At 40.2% G+C, this 23,344-nt stretch overlaps 1 protein-coding gene across 6 annotated transcripts in view; it reads left to right on the forward strand.

Annotated features, from left to right (window-relative positions):
* b3gat1a (beta-1,3-glucuronyltransferase 1 (glucuronosyltransferase P) a) overlaps window positions 1–23,344 on the forward strand; it is a 96,197-nt gene that overhangs the window by 45,698 nt on the left and 27,155 nt on the right. For 4 of the 6 annotated variants that reach the window (XM_061681780.1, XM_061681779.1, XM_061681781.1 and 1 more), the window contains exon 2: window positions 4,497–4,702. The exons of 1 other annotated variant lie outside the window; for it this stretch is intronic. The gene's annotated coding sequence lies outside the window, so the exon portion shown is untranslated. Of the gene's footprint in view, window positions 1–1,559; window positions 1,589–4,496; window positions 4,703–23,344 lie in introns of those variants that run through there. One more of the 6 variants, XM_061681782.1, reaches the window with a different exon arrangement.

Consider the following 23,344-nt stretch of genomic DNA (forward strand, 5'->3'; position numbering starts at 1 on the left):
CTTGCTCAAGAGTGTTCTGGAACTCAGACTAGGGTGTCGATTCACCTTCCAACACGACAATGACCCAAAGCACACAGCCAAGATAACAAAGGAGTGGCTTCAGGAGCAGCCTGTGAATGTCCTCGAGTGGCCCAGCCAGAGCCCGGACTTGAATCCAAACGAACATCTACGGAAAGACATAAAAATGGCTGTCTACCGACGTTGCCCATCCCACCTGAGTGACTTTGAGAGGATCTGCAGAGAAAATGCCCCAAAACAGGTGTGCCAAGCTCTCTAGAGACATACCCAACAAGCTTCAACAAAATATTGAGCCTAGGGTGTGAATACATATGTACCCATTATGTTTGAATGTTTACATTTTCAAAAAATGTGCACAACTGTCTGAAAACACGTTGTTACTTTGTCATTATGGAATATGTTATGTAGATTTTCTTAAAGGAAACTATACACAAATCAACATTAGAATAAGTCAGCAAAATGTGGAAAAAATGAAGGGGTGTGAATATTTTCTGTTGGCCCTGTATATGTTTATATTGTGGTTTGCTTTCCAATATTGGACCTGCAGTGCTCCCTGGTCCTCCACTCATGTATTGAGTGAGCCTTTTGACACTTTTGGGTTACCATAAAAGTGAGCCAAGTCAAAATCGGTGTATGTGACATCACCAACTGTAAACATGAGTCTGAGGAGGGAAAAATATTTCTGTCGTCGCAACATGGAACACTTCATACCTGGCTACGGCCTTGACCACCAGGGACTCTTACACAGTTGTGGAGGGCGAGGGAGTAGCTTGCTGATGATCATACAGTAGTTAAGAAAAAAAACACTTGCACTTATACCATTAATACTACACTGTCTTTCTTCTTTTTCCTACTTACATCAGAATTTTACCATTGGTATTACCTTTGCTTTTCTTGCAAATAGTGTTTTCTTATTAACCTACCTTGTCAGGCTGCTGTGAGATCATGTCATCGTGTTGGGATCATGTAAGTTTATTACATTGACCCGGCAAAACAAAGAATAGATACACAAACAAATACAAAACTTTGAGTGGACTGGGTTTTTACTATTCAGCCTTTGCAGAAGTCTGCATTCTACTTCAAGGCATTCTAGTTCCATATGGTCATGTCGTCATTGATAAACAACACATCTCATCAGCCTGACTTTTGCACATTACTGTACACAAAAAAAATAATAATTGAACTATCATACTCACATTGTTCAAAGGAAACTTTTAAACTGTTTTCTACCCGGAATCATTTCTTTGCAATCTTTTTACCTTGGCAAAGTTATGCACTCTTTTTGCAGGAATTTAAATCTTGTAGAGCCTTAAATTGTGCAGATGTCCCTAATGTGTCCAGGGAGTACATGCAGTTACCGTGGTTTCTGTCTTCCTTCTGTGCATTTTATTTCGCAGGCACATGAGCTGTATATCGTTTTGGTCCATTTAGGAGAAGGTTTGCGCCTTCTGGGCTCTTCATACATGCACATCATAAACAAGAGACACATTTAAAAGGTTTTTTTTTTCCATTTCTTTTTCCAGATGATGGATCATGGATGCATTGATGTGTACCACACGTGAAAGTGCAGGTCAATTTTCAACATTTTCACCTTCACTGTCAATGAATACATCATCTTCTGCCCAACGTTCTCTCTCCGCTCTCACCATCCAGTCATCTGCCTCCCTGCTTTGCCCTACATCCGTCACTGTCAGGTGCCCACATCGACGCGGTCAGCCCACACTAAAGCCACCACAGACCATCACACAGCCTCAGAGCTTGACGTAAAACTGCACGCTCGTTATGCTATTGTGCCGTAGCGGTAAAATGTCTGGTCAAAGTGCAGAAAATGGCACGAGTGTGCTGCAAAACATTTTATTTTCTGATGGAATGTGACATGAATGGGAGGTGGAAATTTAAATCATTTTCTCTAACACAGGCTCATGAATAATGTTAGACCTATAAAGAAACCATTAACATTTTTACCATACAGCGCTGTTGGCAGATGCAGTGCTCTTAAAAATATGTGAAATATGAATGCATCAGCCTGTATTAAACAGTCATGACTTTTACTAGCCACCCTCATTTAAAAGCAGTCTATCTGGAAAACAAGCGGTGGCCTTTGCTCTTATTACATCACACCTCCTATCAGAGGCCCATTTCAAATCAGTGTGGTAACTATGGCGATGCTTGGCACAAAAGGCACATTTTGTATAAGTGCCGAGGCTTATCTCCGAGCTTTTAACCCCCAATGAGCAGCCTTTGGTCCTTCTGCAGTCTAAACTTTTTCTAATCACGGCTATTATCTCATGAGCAAATCGGCCCGTTTACAGTATGGTTGAAAAAGACTGTTTAAATATTTAAGAGTGGTCTTGATGTTGCTCATTTTCCGTTTTCCCCTTTATTTAATGTACTGTAGATGGGTGAGAGTAATGGGAAGGGTGAGAATTATATGGGGCAATTACCTATTAGACTTATACTCAAAGAAAATTAACGTTCCGTTTTCATTGACGCTGTCAGAGAATTAATGATACATTTATTATTGCGACTGTGTGTATGCGGAACAGTGTCTAATATTTTAAGTCCTCATACCACAGTCCGGTGACAGATTTTTATTTTTATTTTTTTAAGAAAAAACCCCCGGTATGATCCAGTGCAGTTCTACAACACAACAAGCTGCAATCTCAATAGTACATGTATTGTCAAATATTGAAAAAAGTCAGTCAAAACTGTATATTTATTGAAATTTCTCACAAGAGCTGTACCTAAGGATTTGCCTCACGAGTCAATACAACTTCTTCACACAGTAGCGCACACTCTGATAGACATGGTTATTCAGTAGGTTTGTTGTCCACTTGAAATAAATTAGCACATCACCACAAGAAGAAGAAAAAAAAGTACGCTATTGTCAATGACTCAGTTTCATTGCTAAACAAAAACTGCATTGACTTTCCTGCCTTGCCTTATCACTCCATAGCGCGTACAGATTATCGGAACGCAAGGCAAGAACATGGAGGACCCAAGTGCAGGGAAGCAGGGAGGCATGGCAGGAGTGCGGGAGTCTCAAGAAAATAACGGCCAACAAGGAACGAGGATAAAGCAAAACTAAACAAAGTCCCGCAACCAAACCGAAGTAACAAAGAAACACTGAAATACCTAAAACTGGAAACAAACTATCACTGGTGAGTAGGACGTAGAACAGATAGGGACAATGACACCTGACAATGACATACTGCAAAGACAATGACAAGAACTGAAAGAAACTAGGGAACTAAATACAAACAGATTGACGAGACAACGAGAAACACCTGAACAAGACACGAGTGGCTGGAGTGAACTGATTGGTCGACACAAGGTAGACGAGAACAGGTGGACACAACAACCAAATGAGCACACGACAAACATGGAACACAGGAAAACATGGAACAAAACTAAACACAACCCAAACCAAAACACAGACCATGACAGATGGTAAGTTAATTGAAGACTCTAAATGGCCCATAGGGGTGAATGTGAGTGTGAATGGTTGTTTGTTTAGCAGCAGGGATAGGCTCCTGCACGCCTGCGACCCAAGTGAGGATAAGTCGAATGGGAAATGGATGGATGGACAAAAGTTGTACACGGTGTGAATAATTTGTAACGCTGATTTGTAATATTCGATGTTATTATACAATTGCCCATGTATCTGTACCATATCTTAATATACCCACAGTGTAATATTATCTCCGGAAGGAACACCATTTATTTTTTTAAATTTTTTTTTTGCCTCTTACAATATCCTTTCAATGATACAATTTTCACTGCAGGAGTGTTTTGAAATGCTGGATCACAGATTGGATCATAAGGATCAAACACAAAGGGCATCCCACATGGTTTCTATGGTTATGGTTATTGATTAGATTTAGGCTCATAATAACACACAGTCTGCCTGCCCTATGCGGTGTGCGGCATCAGCCTGTTTTCTGTGGCAACTGCCGCAGCTATCCCGATGGTGAGCACGACTGAAGCTGTGGCAGATAAGGCTGACGGAGGGAGTCTCGTCAGTAATAGAGTGGCGGTGGCAGTGTGTGGGATGTAAACACTTGCAGCTGACGCTCCCAAGATGAGCTTTCCAATCATGATTGAGCCAAGGCACATATGGATTTTATATTGGAAAAATATTCAGGGCAGACCACCTAAAATAAGAGTGGAAGAGCATTTAATTGTTCTGTCTGTCACAATATGTCGCTGGCATAGATAGATGAACAACATATATACAGTATTATTTGAAGTACATAAATATTTTTAAAATTTTCATTTAAGTGAAACTCGATAATTTCCCACAACACACTGGTTGCGAATCACTGAGGGTGTGCATATACCGTCCGTTTTCCCTCCTGACACAAATTCCAATTCCAAGCGTCTGAGAATGACCCAGTGGCTTCATTCCCATCTGTCAATGCTCCTCATTGTGTCAGGAAGAGGAGGCCCATTCTTACTCACGTCTCTCCTTTCTCCAGCACGCCAAACCCCTCTCGGGATTTCGGATGTCACCTTTGGTGCAGCTTCCACACCGTTTGAGCACCCTCGACCGAACTCGTCTCTGCCCTCCAGGCGCCACCAATTAAGGCGGGCAAGTTGTGACAGAATCGGTCGACGCACCAAGGCGAAAAGGAAAAGGACGGCGACGGCGGAGGGAGGAGGAGACACAAGCAGCAGAAGACCTGTGAGTATCTTATTGTTGACAGTGTGGTGGGGATGCAGCACACATTCTTATGCTGACCACCTTTATCGATTCCTTTGTATGAAATGTGCTCTTTTTGTGGCAAAGTGAATGTGACCTACTGCTTTCTTTGCTCAGTGCACTGGATACATTTTCTTAACTTCTTCAATATATATATAAAGATAGGTTTTCATGTATGTAAACAATAAGCGCTAGCGTGCTTCCAACTACCACTGACTTCACCTGAAAACCATCCATCCATCCATCCATCCATCCATTTTCTGAGCCGCTTCTCCTCACAAGGGTCGCGGGCGTGCTGGAGCCTATCCCAGCTGTCATCGGGCAGGAGGCGGGGTACACCCGGAACTGGTAGCCAGCCAATCGCAGGGCAAATACAAACAAACAACCATTCGCACTCACAGTCTCCAATTAATGGAAACTCTAAAATCACATCCCAAAAACTTTAATAAATGTTTTTGGGAGGAAACCGGAGTACCCAGAGAAAACCCACGCAGGCACGGGGAGAACATGCAAACTCCACACAGGCGGGGCCGGGATTGAACCCGGGTCCTCAGAACTGTGGGGCTGACACTCTAACCAGTCATCCACCGTGCCTCCCACCTGAAAACAATAAAAAACTATTTCTGTGTTTTGGGTTGCCGTGTCTAAAATAGACCATTTCATTATGTTTGTTAAAGATGCACACTAGGGTACTTTGGTTGAGAGAACGTGAGTGAAACCATGACAAAAACTGTTCGGGGTTTTACCGCCTGATGTACCCCACAATTTTTCGGTGTATTTTTCAATTTCATTCATTCATTAAAAAAAAAATAAAAAAAAAAAAAATCTAAGTGAACCCACCTGAACCTGTGGCGTAAATAGTTGTACACAGAAAATCATTGGACTCCAAAAACACGCATGTTGATGTCAATGGTTGTTTGCCATGCGATTGGCTGACGACCAGTCTATTTTGCACCAAATTGAACTCCATCCTTAAGACAGTGAAACACTTTCATCAAATGGAGGTCTTACTTAACATTCAGAATGAAATGGCTGTATTTCAAACAGTTCATGTATGGTATTGTTCACATAAGGGTTAAAGAGTTAACTGCTGAGTCCATTTGAACTGTATTGTTGACCAAAACAACAGCAGCACCTCACAAGGCAGGCATGAGGTCTCAAAGAATTAGACTGTGGAGACTTGCCACATGTATTATAAAAAATGATATTACTTCATACGGAGGTGGCGTTTATCAACTATTGGTGTTTCGCTCATGTGATCTCGCCACAAAATTGTGCTTGCCCATGTTTTTGCGCTGCATGACTTATCACTTCTGCTCAATTTGCCTCGTTTTTTTTCTCATTCGGTTATGATTCTCCATGATAATCATTTAATTTGTACTTAAACTCCAGTTTTCACCTATTTTTTCTCATTATTCCAAATGAGTGTTTGTACAAATTACAGTATCCCTCTTTAATAGAAGAATCCCCACCCTCACTTGCAAATACAGTAAGTGTCCAATTTCCCAAATGTCGTATTCTGCTTTTTTCTTTTCTTTTCTGATTGATTAGGTGATATTACAATAGTTCTAATCTGTCTAATCGAGTCATGCAGCACCCTTTTTAAACTTCCTTAGGTAAGTTTCCTTTCTTGCTCTGTTAAGGTGGAGAAAGTAGAATTTCCGCTGTCTTCCTTCCCATCACAGCTCTCACTATTTCGGGTCTTGCAGCACATCTAATAAAGGTTCAATTTTCACTCAGACACCCAGTGGATGAATTAGGAGGACAGGGTCAAAATGATCTGACAGATCCACTTAACTCTCTATCTCTTATACTGTACCTCCGATTTAATTTCAGGCTGAGATATCGTGACTTTACTGTATATGCTGGAAAAGTATGAGCAAACTCAGCTGAGTTGATGCGCCAGATGAGAAAAGCTAAAGAAATAATTTTAAGGTGTGAAGGCAGCAAATGATGAAAGAGTGGGTGGCTCTTCAACCACTTATTATTGATTGTCATGCTTTCACAACCTGAGAAGATATTGGAAATACTGTAGATTTATTTAGAATGAGCACAATAAATTAAAACCTTGTGAAACATTTTAGAAGCAACATCTGTTCAATCATATGAGATCCCATGCAAGAGTTCTGCCAAAGATTCTGCCTTTAAAAGATAAAGTGAACACCTCTTATTATGATGCAATGTAGAACATATACACCACTCCACATGACTTATTGTCAAAACTAACAAAACTACAATAAAAACAGATTTTATGTTTATAAAAGCAGAATTGTTTTACTGGAGCTCATTGGATTGTGAAAGTATACTTCATTTGGTCAGTGACTGTACATTTAAGGATTCCTTCGATGAGTGAACTGCAAATATGACATGAAATAAGTCGGGTTTGCACAAACACACACACACGCGCACGGACACACAGTCACACACGGACACACACACAGGATTTACATAAGCCACGGTAGCCTACAGGGATCACACTAGTGCGACAAAACAGAACTCAGCACTGCACCTGAAATTAATTTTCCATGCCTCGTATGCAAATTAAGAAATATCCACCTATTGGGGTGAGGTAGGGGCGAGCTCTCCTCAGAAAAGCTTGAGTAGTTACAAAATTACAGTATATTGTCACTGGCTGTCAAAAAATCTGTTTCCCCAAATTTTGGTAATTTTCTGTAGCGCTTGTCCTCATCAAGGTCGCGGCTGAGCTGGATCCGATCACTGCTGACTTTTGGCATGAGGTGTGTAACAACCTCTTGGGTTGAATCGCCAGAGCTGAGATTCGAATCCAGAAGCTCTAAAGACATACAAGATAACCACTGGGTTACTGCTCTGCTTTCCAAATTTTGGGGGAGTTTATTATATATATATATTAAAAGTTTTGCTTTGCGTGTTATATAAAAGATGAAAACATTTTGGAGGCTCATCCAGTGCATAATTTATCCCAAACAGTGACAATATTTTTTCATAAAAGCAAAGGCAGGACCCTAATCATTTTGAAGGTAATAAGGAGAAAAATAGAGCATGAAAAGAAAAAAAAATGTAATTAAATAGTGACATAAAAAAAAAAAACAATAAAAATAAAAATTCTAAATTTCTATTCAACTTTCCATACTTCATTTGGATACATGTTTTGGAAACGGAACAAACTGGAGGTTGACCAGCATCTCAGCACAGATTGTCTTTACATTTTAAATATCCACTGTTAACTGTGCTTTGCAGAGGTAATAATCATGTTACTGCTAGTAGGTTGAGCTCAGCCACTGCGGAAGTATAAAGTCGAAACGCCCCCGTCCAAATGCCAGGATTTTCTGATATAAAACAATGAGGCCAAGATTATTCACTTCAAAGCTTTTTCTGCCATTAATTTGACCTATAACCTGTACAACTCAATAGATTTTTTTTTTAAGAAGTGAAGTAAAAATAAACAACCGAATGCGGTTGCACAAGTGGGCACACGCGATTATAACTGGGATGTGGCTGTGTTCACAATTACCCAAGCATGTTCAAACTTATTTTAAAGGGAAGTCAGCCAACACCAGCCACTATTTAAAGTGCCTCTGATTAACCCCAAATACATTTTAGATGTTGTAGTAGTCTTGTGTTCACATTTTTTAAAATACTTTCAAGCAGAAGTCTGAAGGTTTTGTGCAAAAACTATTTCTAATTGTTCATAATTCCCTCCAACTTGATTATGACCCCAGTTCTAGCTGAAGAAGCAGCCCCAAAGCAAGATGCTGCCATCACTGTGCTTCACTGTAGCCATGGTGTTATTTTTTTTTTTTATGAACAGTATTGTGTGTGTGCCAAGCCTTTTAGAATTACATATAGCCAGAAAGTTCAACCTTGGTTTTATCGGCCCAGAACGCATTTTACTGCACGTGTTTGGGAGATTTTGTGATTTATCTTGGTCTAAATTGTTTACATTATAAAACCTGGCATTGGAAGTGTGTGTGTGTATGTAGATGTTTTATATCCACTGTAAATGATCAAGTCAGTTGGGCTGCACATTATTGTGTTATATTGTCTCATGTTCAATATTCCTGTCGGCCATTTTTCAGCTTCACCAAGTGATACTAGCTAACCATTGTTGTATTTACAGTCTCTCTTACTATAACAAATAACATGCGTTATGTAATCGTTCTAATCCGCCTGCCTGCCCCTTCATTTGGTGTGAGCTGAATTAGCACTCACTCACTAATAAGCAAAGCAGCCTCACATCATAGATTTATGGACAGCAATCATCACTGCCTGTCATGGGAAGTGCTAATGCTTCCAGTTTGCTAACGCTTCCAGTTCTCAAACGCACCCCCCCACACCCTACCCCCCTCACACAAATGCAAAGTCACACAACCACACGCAGATGAGACATGTATGTTGTCTCTTTAAAGCCGTCATTCAAGTTGATTTGGAATAAACTTGGACGTCCTTCGCAGGCCCTCAGAGGGATACAGGGAAGGCCAGATAGGAGAGATTGGTAATGTGGAAGAGATCGATCAGGAACTGACAGAGGAGATGCAGAGATAGGAAGATTACAGAGCTACTTCATATCCAGATAATTACATTTGTCTGAGCCATCAATGAAACATCATGCAGAATAAATATATCCATCATATTCTACACCAATGATCTTGTTCAGGGTCACATGGAAGCTGGTGACAGCTGACTTGGAGAAAGAAGCGTTGACATCGTGAACGGATCACCTGTCAATCACAGCGCTGAAACACAGACAACCACTCACGCATAAGAGCAATTTAGAGTCTTCAATTAACCTAACATAGGCAGCGAAACGACCTTTAATGCGATTAATTAATCAACGTATCAATGATTGTGGTATGACCAAATCATCAAAACCACTAACGACAGTGGAACCTCTTTAATGTCAACTACAATTCGTTCAGAAACGCTGCTTCATTGATTATTTTTTTTCATAGGAAATAATGGCAATAGAAATAATCTGCTCAGCTCCGTGACCTTGAACAGGATAAGTGGTAGAAAATAGATGGATTGAACCTAGTGAGGATAAGCGGTAAAGAAAATGGACGGTGTGTTTAAAAAGGCCTCGCAATTTAGGGGTTACGGTGTTACTTGTCGCATTGGCATGTACTTGAGAGCCTGTTAATGATTTTGTTTTGTTTTTAAATATAGATGATCTGTTTATATTTGACAGTATTGTGCATTGAAGACAACATACTTCCTATTGCAATAGTACTTTCAGAGCTTTAATAACTGGTAATTATTACCACATTTCATTGGCAGTTAAATCCACAAGAATGGCGATGACAATTAATTTAAAAAGCAAAAAACACAAAGAAACACAGGCTTAGCATTCATCTGCTTCTGTCATTATCATCTATGCAGCACTTATCTCCTAAAGAGAGAGCTTTGCATATCTGGGCATTGTACGTTTGGAATAGATTGCATTTGTATATCCTGACCTAAGGCTGCACATAATATAAAGAATAGACCGAATAGACCGTCATTTTCTACAGCCCACCGCTGGGCATTATTATTCGCAGTAAGTGCATGTCCCCTTCTGTTCCAGCATCTCTCACTCGCTCAGCCTGGCTGATAAACATGCCCGTTTTTGTACAAGAAGAATAAATTATTTAACGGGATTTCACCTTTAACAACCACAAAAAAAAAAAAAAAAAACACCTATTGTATTTTCTCCTTATGCCTGCAAACTCGGACAATTGTGCATTAATGCGAGCGTTTAATGTATAAAACACATCACTTCCTCCTTTCCTCTGCCCCTGTTCTTGCATAAGCTCTTCGTTCATTAATAACACAAACCTGCTGTGCCGCTACATTGTGTTGTTTAAATTTCACAGCATTAGTTGCTGAATCACATGTATGTAATTATATTGTAGATATAAAAGCATTATATGTGATATATAGAATTAGGCACACTTTCACACTAAAATGCAATATAGGAGCTATATTTAATACAGTAGACCTGCCAAAGTCAAACTTCAAACCATCATGCGGAATGTCAGCAAATCTCATTACACTTTAGCTCATTAATAGTATAGAGCAAGGTGCGCACCAAACTATATATTTTTTAATACAAAAAAAGAGAACACTTTCCTGCCAGTTTAACTTGGAAGTTTATTGAAATTGTTAACATTTGTTTCAACTCAAAAGTACAGTTTGTTAATTCGATGTATCTGGTGCGGCTATACCTGTCTAATTTTTTTGCTGTGCATGCTTAAAGATTAGAACCATATAAAACAAAAACAGTTCATTCAAAATAATTTTAGAGTCAATGTTCCTTGGTGTGCAATTCTTTAAGAATATAAAAATATACCAAATGGAAAACAAAAACATTTTTCTGGTTCTGCTATTCTTGACACATTTTCTGCTGTGCAGTTTAAACTGTGAAGTCCACTGTTTTTGTGTTTGCACTGTATAATTTGTAGCATGTGCGGTTCTTGTTTTCCTCTAGTTTCACTTGTTTTGGCATCAGGGTGATGAAAAGTTGTTGTTGTATTTCCACCGATGTAGTTTAGCATGGTGTGACTCTTGCAACAAACTGCTGTACTTTCATCTGTGACGCGCTTGCCATCAGGGTCATACCTAATACGAAAACTAAAGGAGTTCGGTTTTCTGTAACTAGTTTTAATGAGCCCTATTACCATGAAAACATAAGTGGGACTTTATCCACAGTCTCTCCTTTCTTATCTGCCGTTCCTCTTGTACAGTTCTGTGCCGATGGAGAAATAAAGCTATTGTGACAAAAAGCAATCGCCCTTTTCCTTGACAAGCGTGCCGAGTTATTTATGGGTAAGTGAAATAATCTAGGTGGAGTTTTGAAACATTGTTTCCCGCTAAGAACTCTGGGGGTCGCATTTTTTGCAGCAAGTTAGTAGGAGTGCCAGTGTCAGTGCCAGTGTCGCCTGTAATTCGTTCGTGATTGTCCAATGTGTCTTGTCTTCAAGTGCAGCTTGCCTTTTGGATCCACAAATTTAGCTGTTTCGAACAATTATTTTATTTGCAATATCAAAACAGAAGGGTACCAATGATGCCAAAGAGGAAACGTGATTATTACCATAGAACTACAAATGGAAAGCATCTGGCTGATCATTGCAGTAAGAGTAATACAATTAATTAAATGTCAATTACATACGCAAATACATTTTAGAGCAGCAGATGTGTGCTTATATAATATAGAACAAACCAGACTTCCAACAATATCTAAAATTTCTACCACTACAATATAAAAAAGTATTATGAGTCTTTAATGCATTTACAAAGGGTGATTGATTTTCCTTTATTTTACTTTTTTTTAGTTTAATCATACAGTTGCTAACTTCTCTGAATAATTTTATAACAGCCAAGAATGGTAACATTTTTCCTTCACTCCATCTTCTGGGAGAGACACGTGAAGAACTTGCAAACTCCAGACTTGAGGGCCTGAGATTTCAAACCCAGAAACTTCTCGACAATGAGGCAGACAAACCACTACCCCGACCATATTTCCTGTTAACATTTTAATTGAAAAAAAGCAGTTAATGCTACATTATGGCCTATGGGATTGTTGTGTATGTTGTTGTTGATAACTTACTTAAGCATTTATGAATATGTGAATGATTGCAGTTGTGGTTTCGTTGTTACAGAACTGCATTCTACGAAGGTATGGCATTTAGAAAATACAGACAACACAGATGTATTTCATATGTTACAGTATTTGCGCAGGAAAATAATTCAGTAGAGAGCACATGTCCACAGCCAGACGCCCTAATGTGAAGAGTGAAACGCGTAGTGCTGTGATGCAACTGTTTGCAATTTTATTGTTACAGTGAGAAAAAATTCTCTACGTTTGCCTCTTGAACACTGAATCATTCAGGGCACAACAACCGGCTTTTTCTGTAAAATCAAGCCACTGAGATATTGCGTGGCATAGTGACTCTAATAAACATAGCTTATACTATATAAGATACAAGCAGAGCCCAACTCATGCTGAAAAAGAAGCATCCATCCATCCATTTTCTGAGCCGCTTCTCCTCACAAGGGTCGCGGGCGTGCTGGAGCCTATCTCAGCTGTCATTGGGCAGGAGGCGGGGTACACCCTGAACTGGTTGCCAGCCAATCGCAGGGCACATACAAACAAACAACCAGTCGCACTCACAGTCACGCTTACGGTCAATTTAGAGTCTCCAATTCATGCATTTTTTTGGGATGTGGGAGGAAACCGGAATGCCCGGAGAAAACCCACGCAGGCACGGGGAGAACATGCAAACTCCACACAGGCGGGGACGGGGATTGAACCCTGCATCTCAGAACTGTGAGGCTGACGCTCGAACCAGTCATCCACCGTGCCGCCTGAAAAAGAAGCATTCTGAGCAAAATAAACACAGCAGATGAGGAAAACCTAATCTTTTAAATCATTTTTATCCCTCCAAAAACAACATGACCGACATAACTAGTTATAGGAATCAATTGTACATTTATATTAAACAGCACTTTTTTGTGAGCCTCAGACACAATGGTCCACAAATACTGTAATACTGTTTGAAAACAACTACAAAGCTCATGATACAGTAAAAGATTATCAGGATTGCAGGATTAGTGGTAGATGGATGCTTGTGACCTTTCCAAATGTGTTGTGTGTTGTCCTCCGTCGATCTAGAAATCATGGGGCTGCGTTTAAAGGTTAAAGGGCCAGGGGGGCGAGTGAAACTTCAGTTACACATTTGTCAAAGTCATGAAGACGTATAGTATGTTGACATATAAGGCTTGTACAGACCACACCTAGTTATGAAAATTCCCATAGGAAACAATGGCGAGTCGTTACGTCATCATAAAACCTTTATTGTCATAAGTGTAAAAACAAGTTCACCACTGCTAATATTAAAAGTTAAACAAAGGTGTAACGCAAAGGTGAACCACGTTGCCTGAAGTCCCTCCTATTTGAATATGGTGACAATTAAGGATCAAGAAATTCATTTAGTGTTAAGCAAACCTGTGAAAATTGTACTTGGACAGAGATCTCATTTGATGTGCAGCCCGCGTCTGAGACGCACAAGAATGAGCAGGAACGCATAAACTAAGATCAATCTGCATCCGAGGACGCAATGCTATGGATTAAAGTATTCCGGCATTGTGCTGGGAATTCGGCGTGGGATCTTTTTGCTCTAGAGTGCGACTAATTTGGTCGCATATTCGCCCTAATTTCAAAATGGTGCGGCAAAAAAAAAGAAGAAAGAAAAGGTCCACCTGTATGCCCAGCCATTTGAGGAAGAAATGTGACTTGAAAGCAGACACATGAAACCCATGTGGTCTCTAAACCAATCAGAGATAGTGAAGGGCGCAAAGGGACCCTCCCTCTGATTGGCCATATGCGTGCCTGTGTGCACATAACCATCCCACCCTATTTCTTCAGCTGGGAACAAAAAACACGGTGTGACATTTCCTGTTTCCCGTCAGCTTGCAATTATGGAACCCTTTGCTCAACAATGTAAATACAAACGTGACAGTGTATATGGTGCACGTATGCTCACATTATATACAGTATAACGTCCTCTCTATTGTAAGAGATGTAGCCACTGAACATGTTGTCATAACAGCGTTTCAAGAAAGGCTGCAGACTTTTGAAAAGTAGTACAAATCTTGAATCTAAACAGGTTGCTGTGATCTACTTGTGTTGTTATTAATGTTGCTATACTTTGCACATTTTCTTAACCAAGTGGAAACTTGTTTGGCATTACATTGCCTGTTAAGGCATAAATGTGTGCAATCTGTTAATCTGTGCCAAATGTTTAATATTTGTTCAAATAAAATTTTTGTGAACAGAGCCTGAGTCTGTTTTATTTATATTTTATATTTATCCATGATTATTGTTCTACATTACAATGCCAACTTTATATATATATATATATATATATACATAGTTAATTGTTCTTAAAAAGGATGTACTTGAAGTATTATACTCTAATATCACTTGATCAGTGGCATAAAAAACATCAACAATACTATCGTTTGTCATGATAGTTTTTGGGAAAATATATCGTAAGAAAAAATTGAAATTAAAAACAAAACACATCATATATTGAGAGAGAGAACAATGGATAACACAACAAAATATTGTACAAACAGTATAAAAAAATACAGTAAAAACTGTAATAACAATCTGCAATATAGCAGGACAACCAAGTAAGAACCGTAATATAGCATAGGATTACTGAATCTGTATTCTGTGATGATAAATTGCTGGGACTCATCATTGTTCCAGGGCTGGGACTCATCGTTTTCAGACATGTGCATCATGGGACTCACATAGTTTCAAGTGTAAAATGATCTGTGTACATACTTTAAATAATATTTTTAATGCAAAGGGAAAATACAGTTTCTGAATGTTCTTAGCTCCTGTTTCCAAACCAATGTTGCCTTTATCAGAATAATGCTGCCCAAGGAGTTGTGCCATAGGGTTAGGGTTAGCAACTAGAGCAGATCAATGTGCAGACAACCTTGTGATTTTGATATTGGGCCATTCATACGCATGGAGAGCGCTGACACTTTGCACGAAGCTCAAAAGAGGCGTGTTGTATCTACCAAAATTAAGGCAATGAAACCTTTTTTACTTGCGACTTTTATATTTTGGAAGCAAACGACAGCACACGTGATTAAATGTGAATCAGGATCGTTTGCTCAGGCTTGTCCCTCTTACTATCTCAAAGTTCAAGTCTTCCTCCCTGTACACTTTACAACTAGATACCCTAATTGCAGTATTTCCACATGTAATGCAGCAGACCCAAGGGGGCTTGTTATAGATACTGGCTGGACTGTTCACTACCCTCTGACAAGGGTCCTGTGCTGCTGCAGAGGAGTTATGGATACAGGCGGTTTCCTTCAGCCTACGGGCTATTGATGACGCTTACAGTATAGGAGGGAAGAAAATCACCCATTGGTGTGTGTCCATGTCCCTGCGGGAAGAGGACTTGCACGAATAACACACTGTACCATGGAGACAAATGGGACAATGTGAGCTGGTTGCAAAGTTGGCACAAACATAACAAATGGGAGATTGTTCCAGTTTGATGAGAACTTAACTAAGTACCTAAGGATCATTTTTATTTTTAGCTACAATCTCTTTTTTTTTTTTTCCAAGTCTTGCTTGTTGCCTGGCAACACCGTGACATTTATTTATTTTATTTTATTTAAATCACAGTACAATCTAATTTGTTTTATTATCACACAATGATCTCATGCAGTTAAGACTGAAGAAAAATGGCAATACCACAAACATGACTAGTATTTGCTTTTCGTTGGCAGTTTTTGCATTAGTTATTTTTATTGTAGCAAATAATAAAGAAGCCAAAGATCATGTAGCAATATAACTACTCACCAATTTCCATGCCAAAACTTTGCAGTGATGAATATCACAAATAAAAGAATACATATTGTTTTTATTACGAATGTCGCAATCCAACTTTTTCACTTCCGATCCGATACCGATATTGCAGCCTTGAGATTTGGCTGATACCAATTTTGGTCTGATCAGATTTAAGCGATAATCATACATAATTTACTTATTTTGTAGTATGGAATGTTAGAAAAAGCTTGATCAAGTGATATTACTCAAACAGAGAACAATAATCAGCAACATTAGGTATGAGAAAAACTGAGCCATTTATTATTAACCAATGGGTTACATAAAGTACCTGCTGTTCAGGTATTGACCTCTAAGGGGCACTGTGGTGTATGCAATGAGATACACACTTGGAGTAACAAAGAAAGTAGATGTCACGATCGAATATTGATAACACGTTTTTCACAACGTTTTAAGAATATATGCCAGAGAGTATTGCTATATTGTCTGTTTGTCTGTGTTTATACAGCGTTTGTGTACCAATAGTCATTATATCGATTTTTTGTTAGCTAGCTTTGAGCAAATGACTTTTGTGAACAAAAACGAAGAAATAAACTTAAGTCTGTCGTGTAGTGTCTGAAGTGGTGCATGGAGTGGACTGCTTGCGTAAGAGTGGTAAAATCGGAGATTTTCGATGCAGTCTAATCCGATCCTCGTTTTTTTGCTGACATCGGACCGATTTCCGTTCAGTATCCGGTTTTATTGCCGTATGATCTTTCTGGGCACTGCCATCGTGACATCAGACTTCTGAATCCCTGGGCAGCACGGTGAAGGAGGTGTGGGTGGCTTATCTGCCTCACAGTTTTGAGGTTTGTGGTTCAAGTCCATTTTTGCATGTTCTCCACATGTGTGCTGTTTTTTTCTCCGGGTACTCTGAGTTCCCACAACAGGCATGTTAGGCCAGTGAAGACTCTTAATAATGTGGGAATGTGAATGTGAATGGTTTTTAGTTTATATGTGCCCTGTGATTGGCTGGCAACCAGTCCAGTGTCTCTTGCCTCAATAGGCTCCAGCTTACCTGTGATAGGGATGGATGGATGATTTTTCCTGACTTTGTGAGTACAAACTCAAATGTGGAGTGGTATTTTATTCAAAGTTTTCTACAGTAGTATGTGGGTCTGAAATTACCCATTATTCTGGAATACGGCATCAGAACTATACAATATCTGTACTAGTTCTTCCAATTGTGTGACAAATTCCAAGAGCGATAATGTAATGCAATTCATTGATGTAGTGAAGTGTGAGGCAGACATTCCAACCACATGGGAAGGAAGTAAATTGTGGCATGCTCTTTTGTTCAGAGTGCTTTCTCGCAATGCCTAGGGAAACCAATGTAAGTAAAATAAGCCCCTTCAAGATACATGACAGCTGTGACAGACTGTTATAGCATGACACACCGTGCACTCTTGTTTGATAAGTGTGTGTTAGGATAATAAAGTGGTGTTCACAAGTTTGTATACAGCCTCCTTAAAGTTGCCTATGCATCCAGTGCCATGTTGCCAGTCAAGCGCAGCGCTCGTTATCTTTGCAATGTCACCTCTGGAATGTACCATCGGCAGGCATCTGCTGTGTCAACACTGTACTGTGGGGTGTGCTTAGCCGCATACATGCGACACAAGGGGGCAAACAGTAATAGTCAGTGATGAGCAATTATTTCACAGGCTGGCAAAGGGCAAATTACGAAAGGCTCACTTGGAAATGTCAAAAATGGTCGCTGAGCTGGCACCTTTGCTGACTTACTGTTTCTCTTTCAACACTGTCGCTCCTTTGGCATTTTTAGCAGGCATCTCCAAATGTCAGCGCTTTTATGCTGGTAAAACAAAAAACAAAAACAAAAAAAGGGAAAAAAAAAATCACACTTGTGTAAAGTATCTTTCCATCGATCCATCCCTTTTCTCCTCACTCGGGTCGCGGACGTGCTGAAGCCTCTCCCACCTATCTTCGCGCGAGGTACACCCTGAACTGGTCGCCACCCAATCGCAGGGCACATAGAAACAAACAACCATTCGCACTCACATTCACACCGACGGGCAATTTATAGTCTTCAATTAACCTACCATGCGTGTTTTTGGGATGTGGGAGGAAACCGGAGTACCCGGAGAAAACCCACGCAGGCACGGGGAGAACATGCAAACTCCACACAGGCGAGGCCGGGATTTGAACCCCGGTCCTCAGAACTGTGAGGCAGATGTGCTAATCAGTCTTTCATCATGCCGCCTAAAGTATATATATGAAGGAAAATTAAATTTTCAGAGTCCAATTTTCATTAAGTAAATGCAACTGCAGCTAATATGTTGACGAGGAGACATTTAATAGGTTCTTAATTGTGGGTGCCTTCGAAAAGGTGTGCAATAAGCATGAGGAAGCAATTAAAATTATGATGTATCCAGTAATTGGCCAAGCAAATAACCGAGTCAGAACCACACACGTGTTGACAGCTACCAAGCTAATGACAGCACGTCAAAAGAGGGAAATCACGTACTTGCAGTAATTATGTCATTAAGTACCAGAGAAGGACACAAACTGGCAGCTGTGTTCCCTCCCTAATTGTAACGTATAAAATTCACGTTCATGTGACTTACACATACTGCAGTTTAGAGACCTGGAGTTATCTAGTAGAAAATGGTGCGGAAAACACACAGACACACACACCCACGCACACATACAAATGCACACACACACTCATGCCGTCACATTTCAGCCTGTTTGTAGATCCGGCTAAACAAGCTTCACACCTTGATACTTTTAAGACACACATTTTTCTTGCACTGGTGTAGGATGTCAAGCCTCGCATCCCAAGGCTGCTAATGGCATTGAAAAATATTTCAGTCCTGACTTTTTGTTTTTATTTTTTTATTCTTTTGTTTTGCTGCTCGAAACGGAATTACTGAAGTAGGTCCCAAAGTACAGCGTTCGGTTTTTTTTTTGTCTTGGTACACCACTACAATAGATTTGAAATTAAACAGTGACGTTGTTATTGAAGTGCATACTTTGAGCTTTAATTTAAATTGATTCACAAAAATATGTAATTTATGAGTTAGGAATCACTTGTTTAAGTGTTTAAAAAAATATAGTCTTGGGGCATTCTTTTCCTTTGTACTTTCTGATGACTCTGATGAAAATAATTATTTTACTAACATCTTAAATTATGTTTTTCATTTATCAAATAACATTTCACAATAATTATTTTACTAAATAAAAATATTAGTTGCTCAATTTATAAGAAGTAAATTAGTATGGTAGTTTAAGGAAACCAATGTTCACACTGAGGCGGCACGGTGGGGACTGGTTAGGGCGTCAGCCTCACAGTTCTGAGGAACTGGGGTTCAATCCCCGGCCCCGCCTGTGTGGAGTTTGCATGTTCTCCCCGTGCCTGCGTGGGTTTTCTCCAGGCACCCACATCCCAAAAACATGCATGGTAGGTTAATTGAAGACTATAAATTGCCTGTCGGTGTCAATGTGAGTGCGAATGGTTGTTTGTTTGTATGTGCCCTGCGATTGGCTGGCAACCAGTTCAGGGTGTACCCTGCCTCCTGCCCGATGATAGCTGGAATAGGCTTCAGCACTCCCGCGACCCTTGTGAGGATAAGCGGCTCAGAAAATCAATGGATGGATGGAAAAAACTGGCATGAATAGGCTTCCATGTCTAAATGACTTGTCAGTTATTTTTGACGTGTCTTTGTTATTCCACTAACAGCGGTTGCCTAAAAACCTGGACTTCTCAAACACAGCGCCAGAACAAAATCCCCCGGGTTTAATTAGCAATGATCAACTTCATAATGACATATATTTGGATTTCACAAGAGCATCTAATTGGTGGACTTTGACACCGGGGAGTCTCACTTTGGCGAAGTCCAGGCTCTGACCCTTGCTACAGCGCTCTCAACTCAGTGGAGATAGAAGGTGTAATGAAGAGAAGATGAATACCTCAAAACTAGCACTCAGAAGACAGCCTTTAATTAGCAAATGAATCCGGTAGCTCCCAATGCCGACCTCTGACCTCACACCAAAGCCTAATAAGCCTGTACACAGTGAAACATGTCACGAGCTGTTGCAATCAATCCCCAGTAGACTCCAACCCTATCGTTTAATGAGATAAACGCTGTCCTGCTCTGGAAGCGTCCGAGTCCGCATTTATGAATCACTCCCAGAGATTCACTAGAGGTTTTAATGTATCGATTCATTACATTTTCAAAGAAAGTGATTGCTTTATGATTGATGTTGTTTATTATGACCGCTGCACACCAAGGACGATTTCTAAATTTATACCAAAACATTAAGGAGAGAGACCATGAATCAGTATCAGTGCAAAAAGGTTGTTTATTTTAAGAAGGCTTTGATTAGTAGTTGCAGCAATTAGCCAGGTAGTGCAAAAACCAAACCACATCAGGAATCAGAAATTGTTTATTTGCCATGTTATGATGCGGCACGGTGGCCGACTGGTTAGAGCTTGAGCCTCACAGTTCTGAGACCCGGGTTCAATCCCCGGCCCCACCTGTGTGGAGTTTGCATGTTCTCCCCGTACCTGTGTGGGTTTTCTCCGGGCACTCCGGTTTCCTCCCAAATCCCAAAAACGTGCATTAATTGGAGACTCTAAATTGCCCGTAGGTGTGAATGTGAGTGCGGATGGTTGTTTGTTTCTATGTGCCCTGCGATTGGCTGGCAACCAGTTCAGGGTGTACCCCGCCTCCTGCCCGATGACAGCTGGGATAGGCTCCAGCACGCCCGCGACCCTCGTGAGGAGAAGCGGCTCAGAAAATGGATGGATGGATGCCATGTTATGATTTACATAACAGGATGGGGGTTTTTTTGTTTGTTTTTTATACAATGGCTACATTTTGGTCATGGTTAATTTTGAACTATAAGCCATAAATACAGTAGGCATCATAATCAATTTCAGGCAATTAAGTTGCATTTCCACTCAGCAGTACAATGTGGGTCAGTAAGTTTCAAAATATTTTACCTCTTTTGGTACCTTTTGGTTGGAATATGAGTCATAATGCCGCTGGTGTAAAGTGAGTAGAAAATCAGTGATTCCCAACCATAGTGTGTTCCGTGATATATCATCAGGTGTGCCACAGAAAATTATACTATACTATCCTATAAACTATTATTCATTCAGAAAAAAATGCACACAGTCACATATACTTAATACTAATAAATCAAGTAAATAATGGAACTAAAAACACGTCTTGGCCATAAATAAAAACAGTGAGTACAGCAGTAAGTGAGCGTGCCGTGTGATATGCCGCTGTGCAAACTATTTCATTGCACACGGTTTGTAACCTTAAAACGCCAGATTTTGGGACAGTTGTAAATTGTTGACACCTTGTAATTAATTGCCGGATTACACACTCTCCTGTTGGGATGATTCACACTATTTTGGTATTTGATGAAGCAATCGGCACTCCCTCTACACACCCTGCAACGGAAACAAAAGTCTGATCAAGCTCTACAGATCCACAATGGATCACAAACTAACTGAAATGTACCAGTTGGCGGCTCACTGAGAAAAAATCTGAAACAGTGCCCACATGTCCCGTGTGGCTTCCCTCAAGATGACATTTTCACCAGACTGCATTGTAATCCGAGATGAGCTGCGTCAAGTCTGTCTCAGTGTCAGTGACACTACAGTCTTGCTGTAGCTCCCTGACTGTGGCCAAGATCGCGATGAGAAGCTGTGTCAGGCCCCCACCAAGTCCCACATTGAAAATGTGCCCTGACTGAGCGAGCGGCGCAATAAATTAGTCAGAATAAGTTCAGGGCACACTGCACTCTCCCCCGTGGTTATCGGCAGAAAACAAGTTGCCTAAGGCTTGGTGCTCCTAAATCTTTTATCGTTGCTTAGGCAGCCTGATCCTGGCATGGACTCGGGCGATCAATCACAGCCAATCCTCACAGCTAATGCCTTATTCAAGATTTCATGGGTAACCTAAATCAAGCTTGAAAAGTAGCATTTGCAGTAATTGTGTCAAGGGGTGCAAGGAAAAGGCTTGATTTTTTTCAATTTTATTTTTCAAAATTTTGCAGAATCCCATACATACAAGTAGTTTAACTGTTACCCAATTATTTTAGTAGAAAAACAGTAACAGTCTTGATTTTAAGAGTGGAGTATTTGGTCCACCTTTCACAGTATTCATACAGTAATTGCTTTTACTGCATTGATATTTTTTGCAATTTAAGTCCACTTCATGAGTATCACATTTTGAAGAGGAAGGTGCGGATTGAATTGATGGGGCATATAAAATAAATCTAAAAGTAGCATGAGGGTGACCTTTCATTGAACTCAAGATGAAAATATGAATGCTGCCTTACTATATGACCATTCTAGATCCAGGTATTGAAATATCAATGCTCAGAAACCCATCTTGTTTTAAAAAATATATTTTTTTCCAATGATTGTGAAATCAATCACAAACTGCAGTTAAGGAAATGTTTTGGCAAATATGACGTGGTCATTGCGAAGCTCTTCCCCCAAAAATCTATTGCTGGCATTTGTTTGTTCAACATCTGTTAGCCAGTTATTACACCTCTGGTTAATAATATCCATAGGGAGTCCCAAAAGTTATAAATTAAATGTAGCCTTGCTAACATCGTAGCCTTGCTAACATAGCCATGCTTACCGTATGCAAGCTTTTTGTATTAGTTCTGCTTGGTTTTTAGAGGTGAGACTGATAAAATGGATAGCGTACATGCCAATGTTGGTGCCAGAGCGCAACTGATGGGTGGACTTTCAGTCGTTGCGGGAGGAGAGTGGGGGGTCGGGACATTTTAACACTAAAAATATGTGTACGCCAGCACATGCACACCCAGACACACACACATGCACACTCATTAAACCTTTAGAATGCCACGGTGGCGCTCGCACAGTCAAACATAACATTAGAACAGGTATATACCACGGCGGCCATATACAAGCGCATGCATGCGCGCTCACACACACACACACACACACACACACGAACACACACACACACACACACACACACACATTCAACATTAAGTATTATAAAACAAGTATTCGACGATGGGCATTGAGTAAGTGAAACACATGGCTTAGCTTTAAAAGAGTCGAGTTGGCATACTGGACATTATTGTGACGGGCTGGCGATGGTGTCCTTCCACTCGCTTGTGTCACGTCCCATCCCTCAAACGCTGCTGAACCAACCTGGGTCTATTATTTTATTGAGTATTGTGCACCTGTAGTCTCAAAATGTGTTTCTCAAAGTGAATAATTAATTCTCACATAGGCTGCT

Source organism: Phycodurus eques, chromosome 7 (assembly GCF_024500275.1).
Source record: "Phycodurus eques isolate BA_2022a chromosome 7, UOR_Pequ_1.1, whole genome shotgun sequence".
Lineage (NCBI taxonomy): Eukaryota > Metazoa > Chordata > Actinopteri > Syngnathiformes > Syngnathidae > Phycodurus > Phycodurus eques.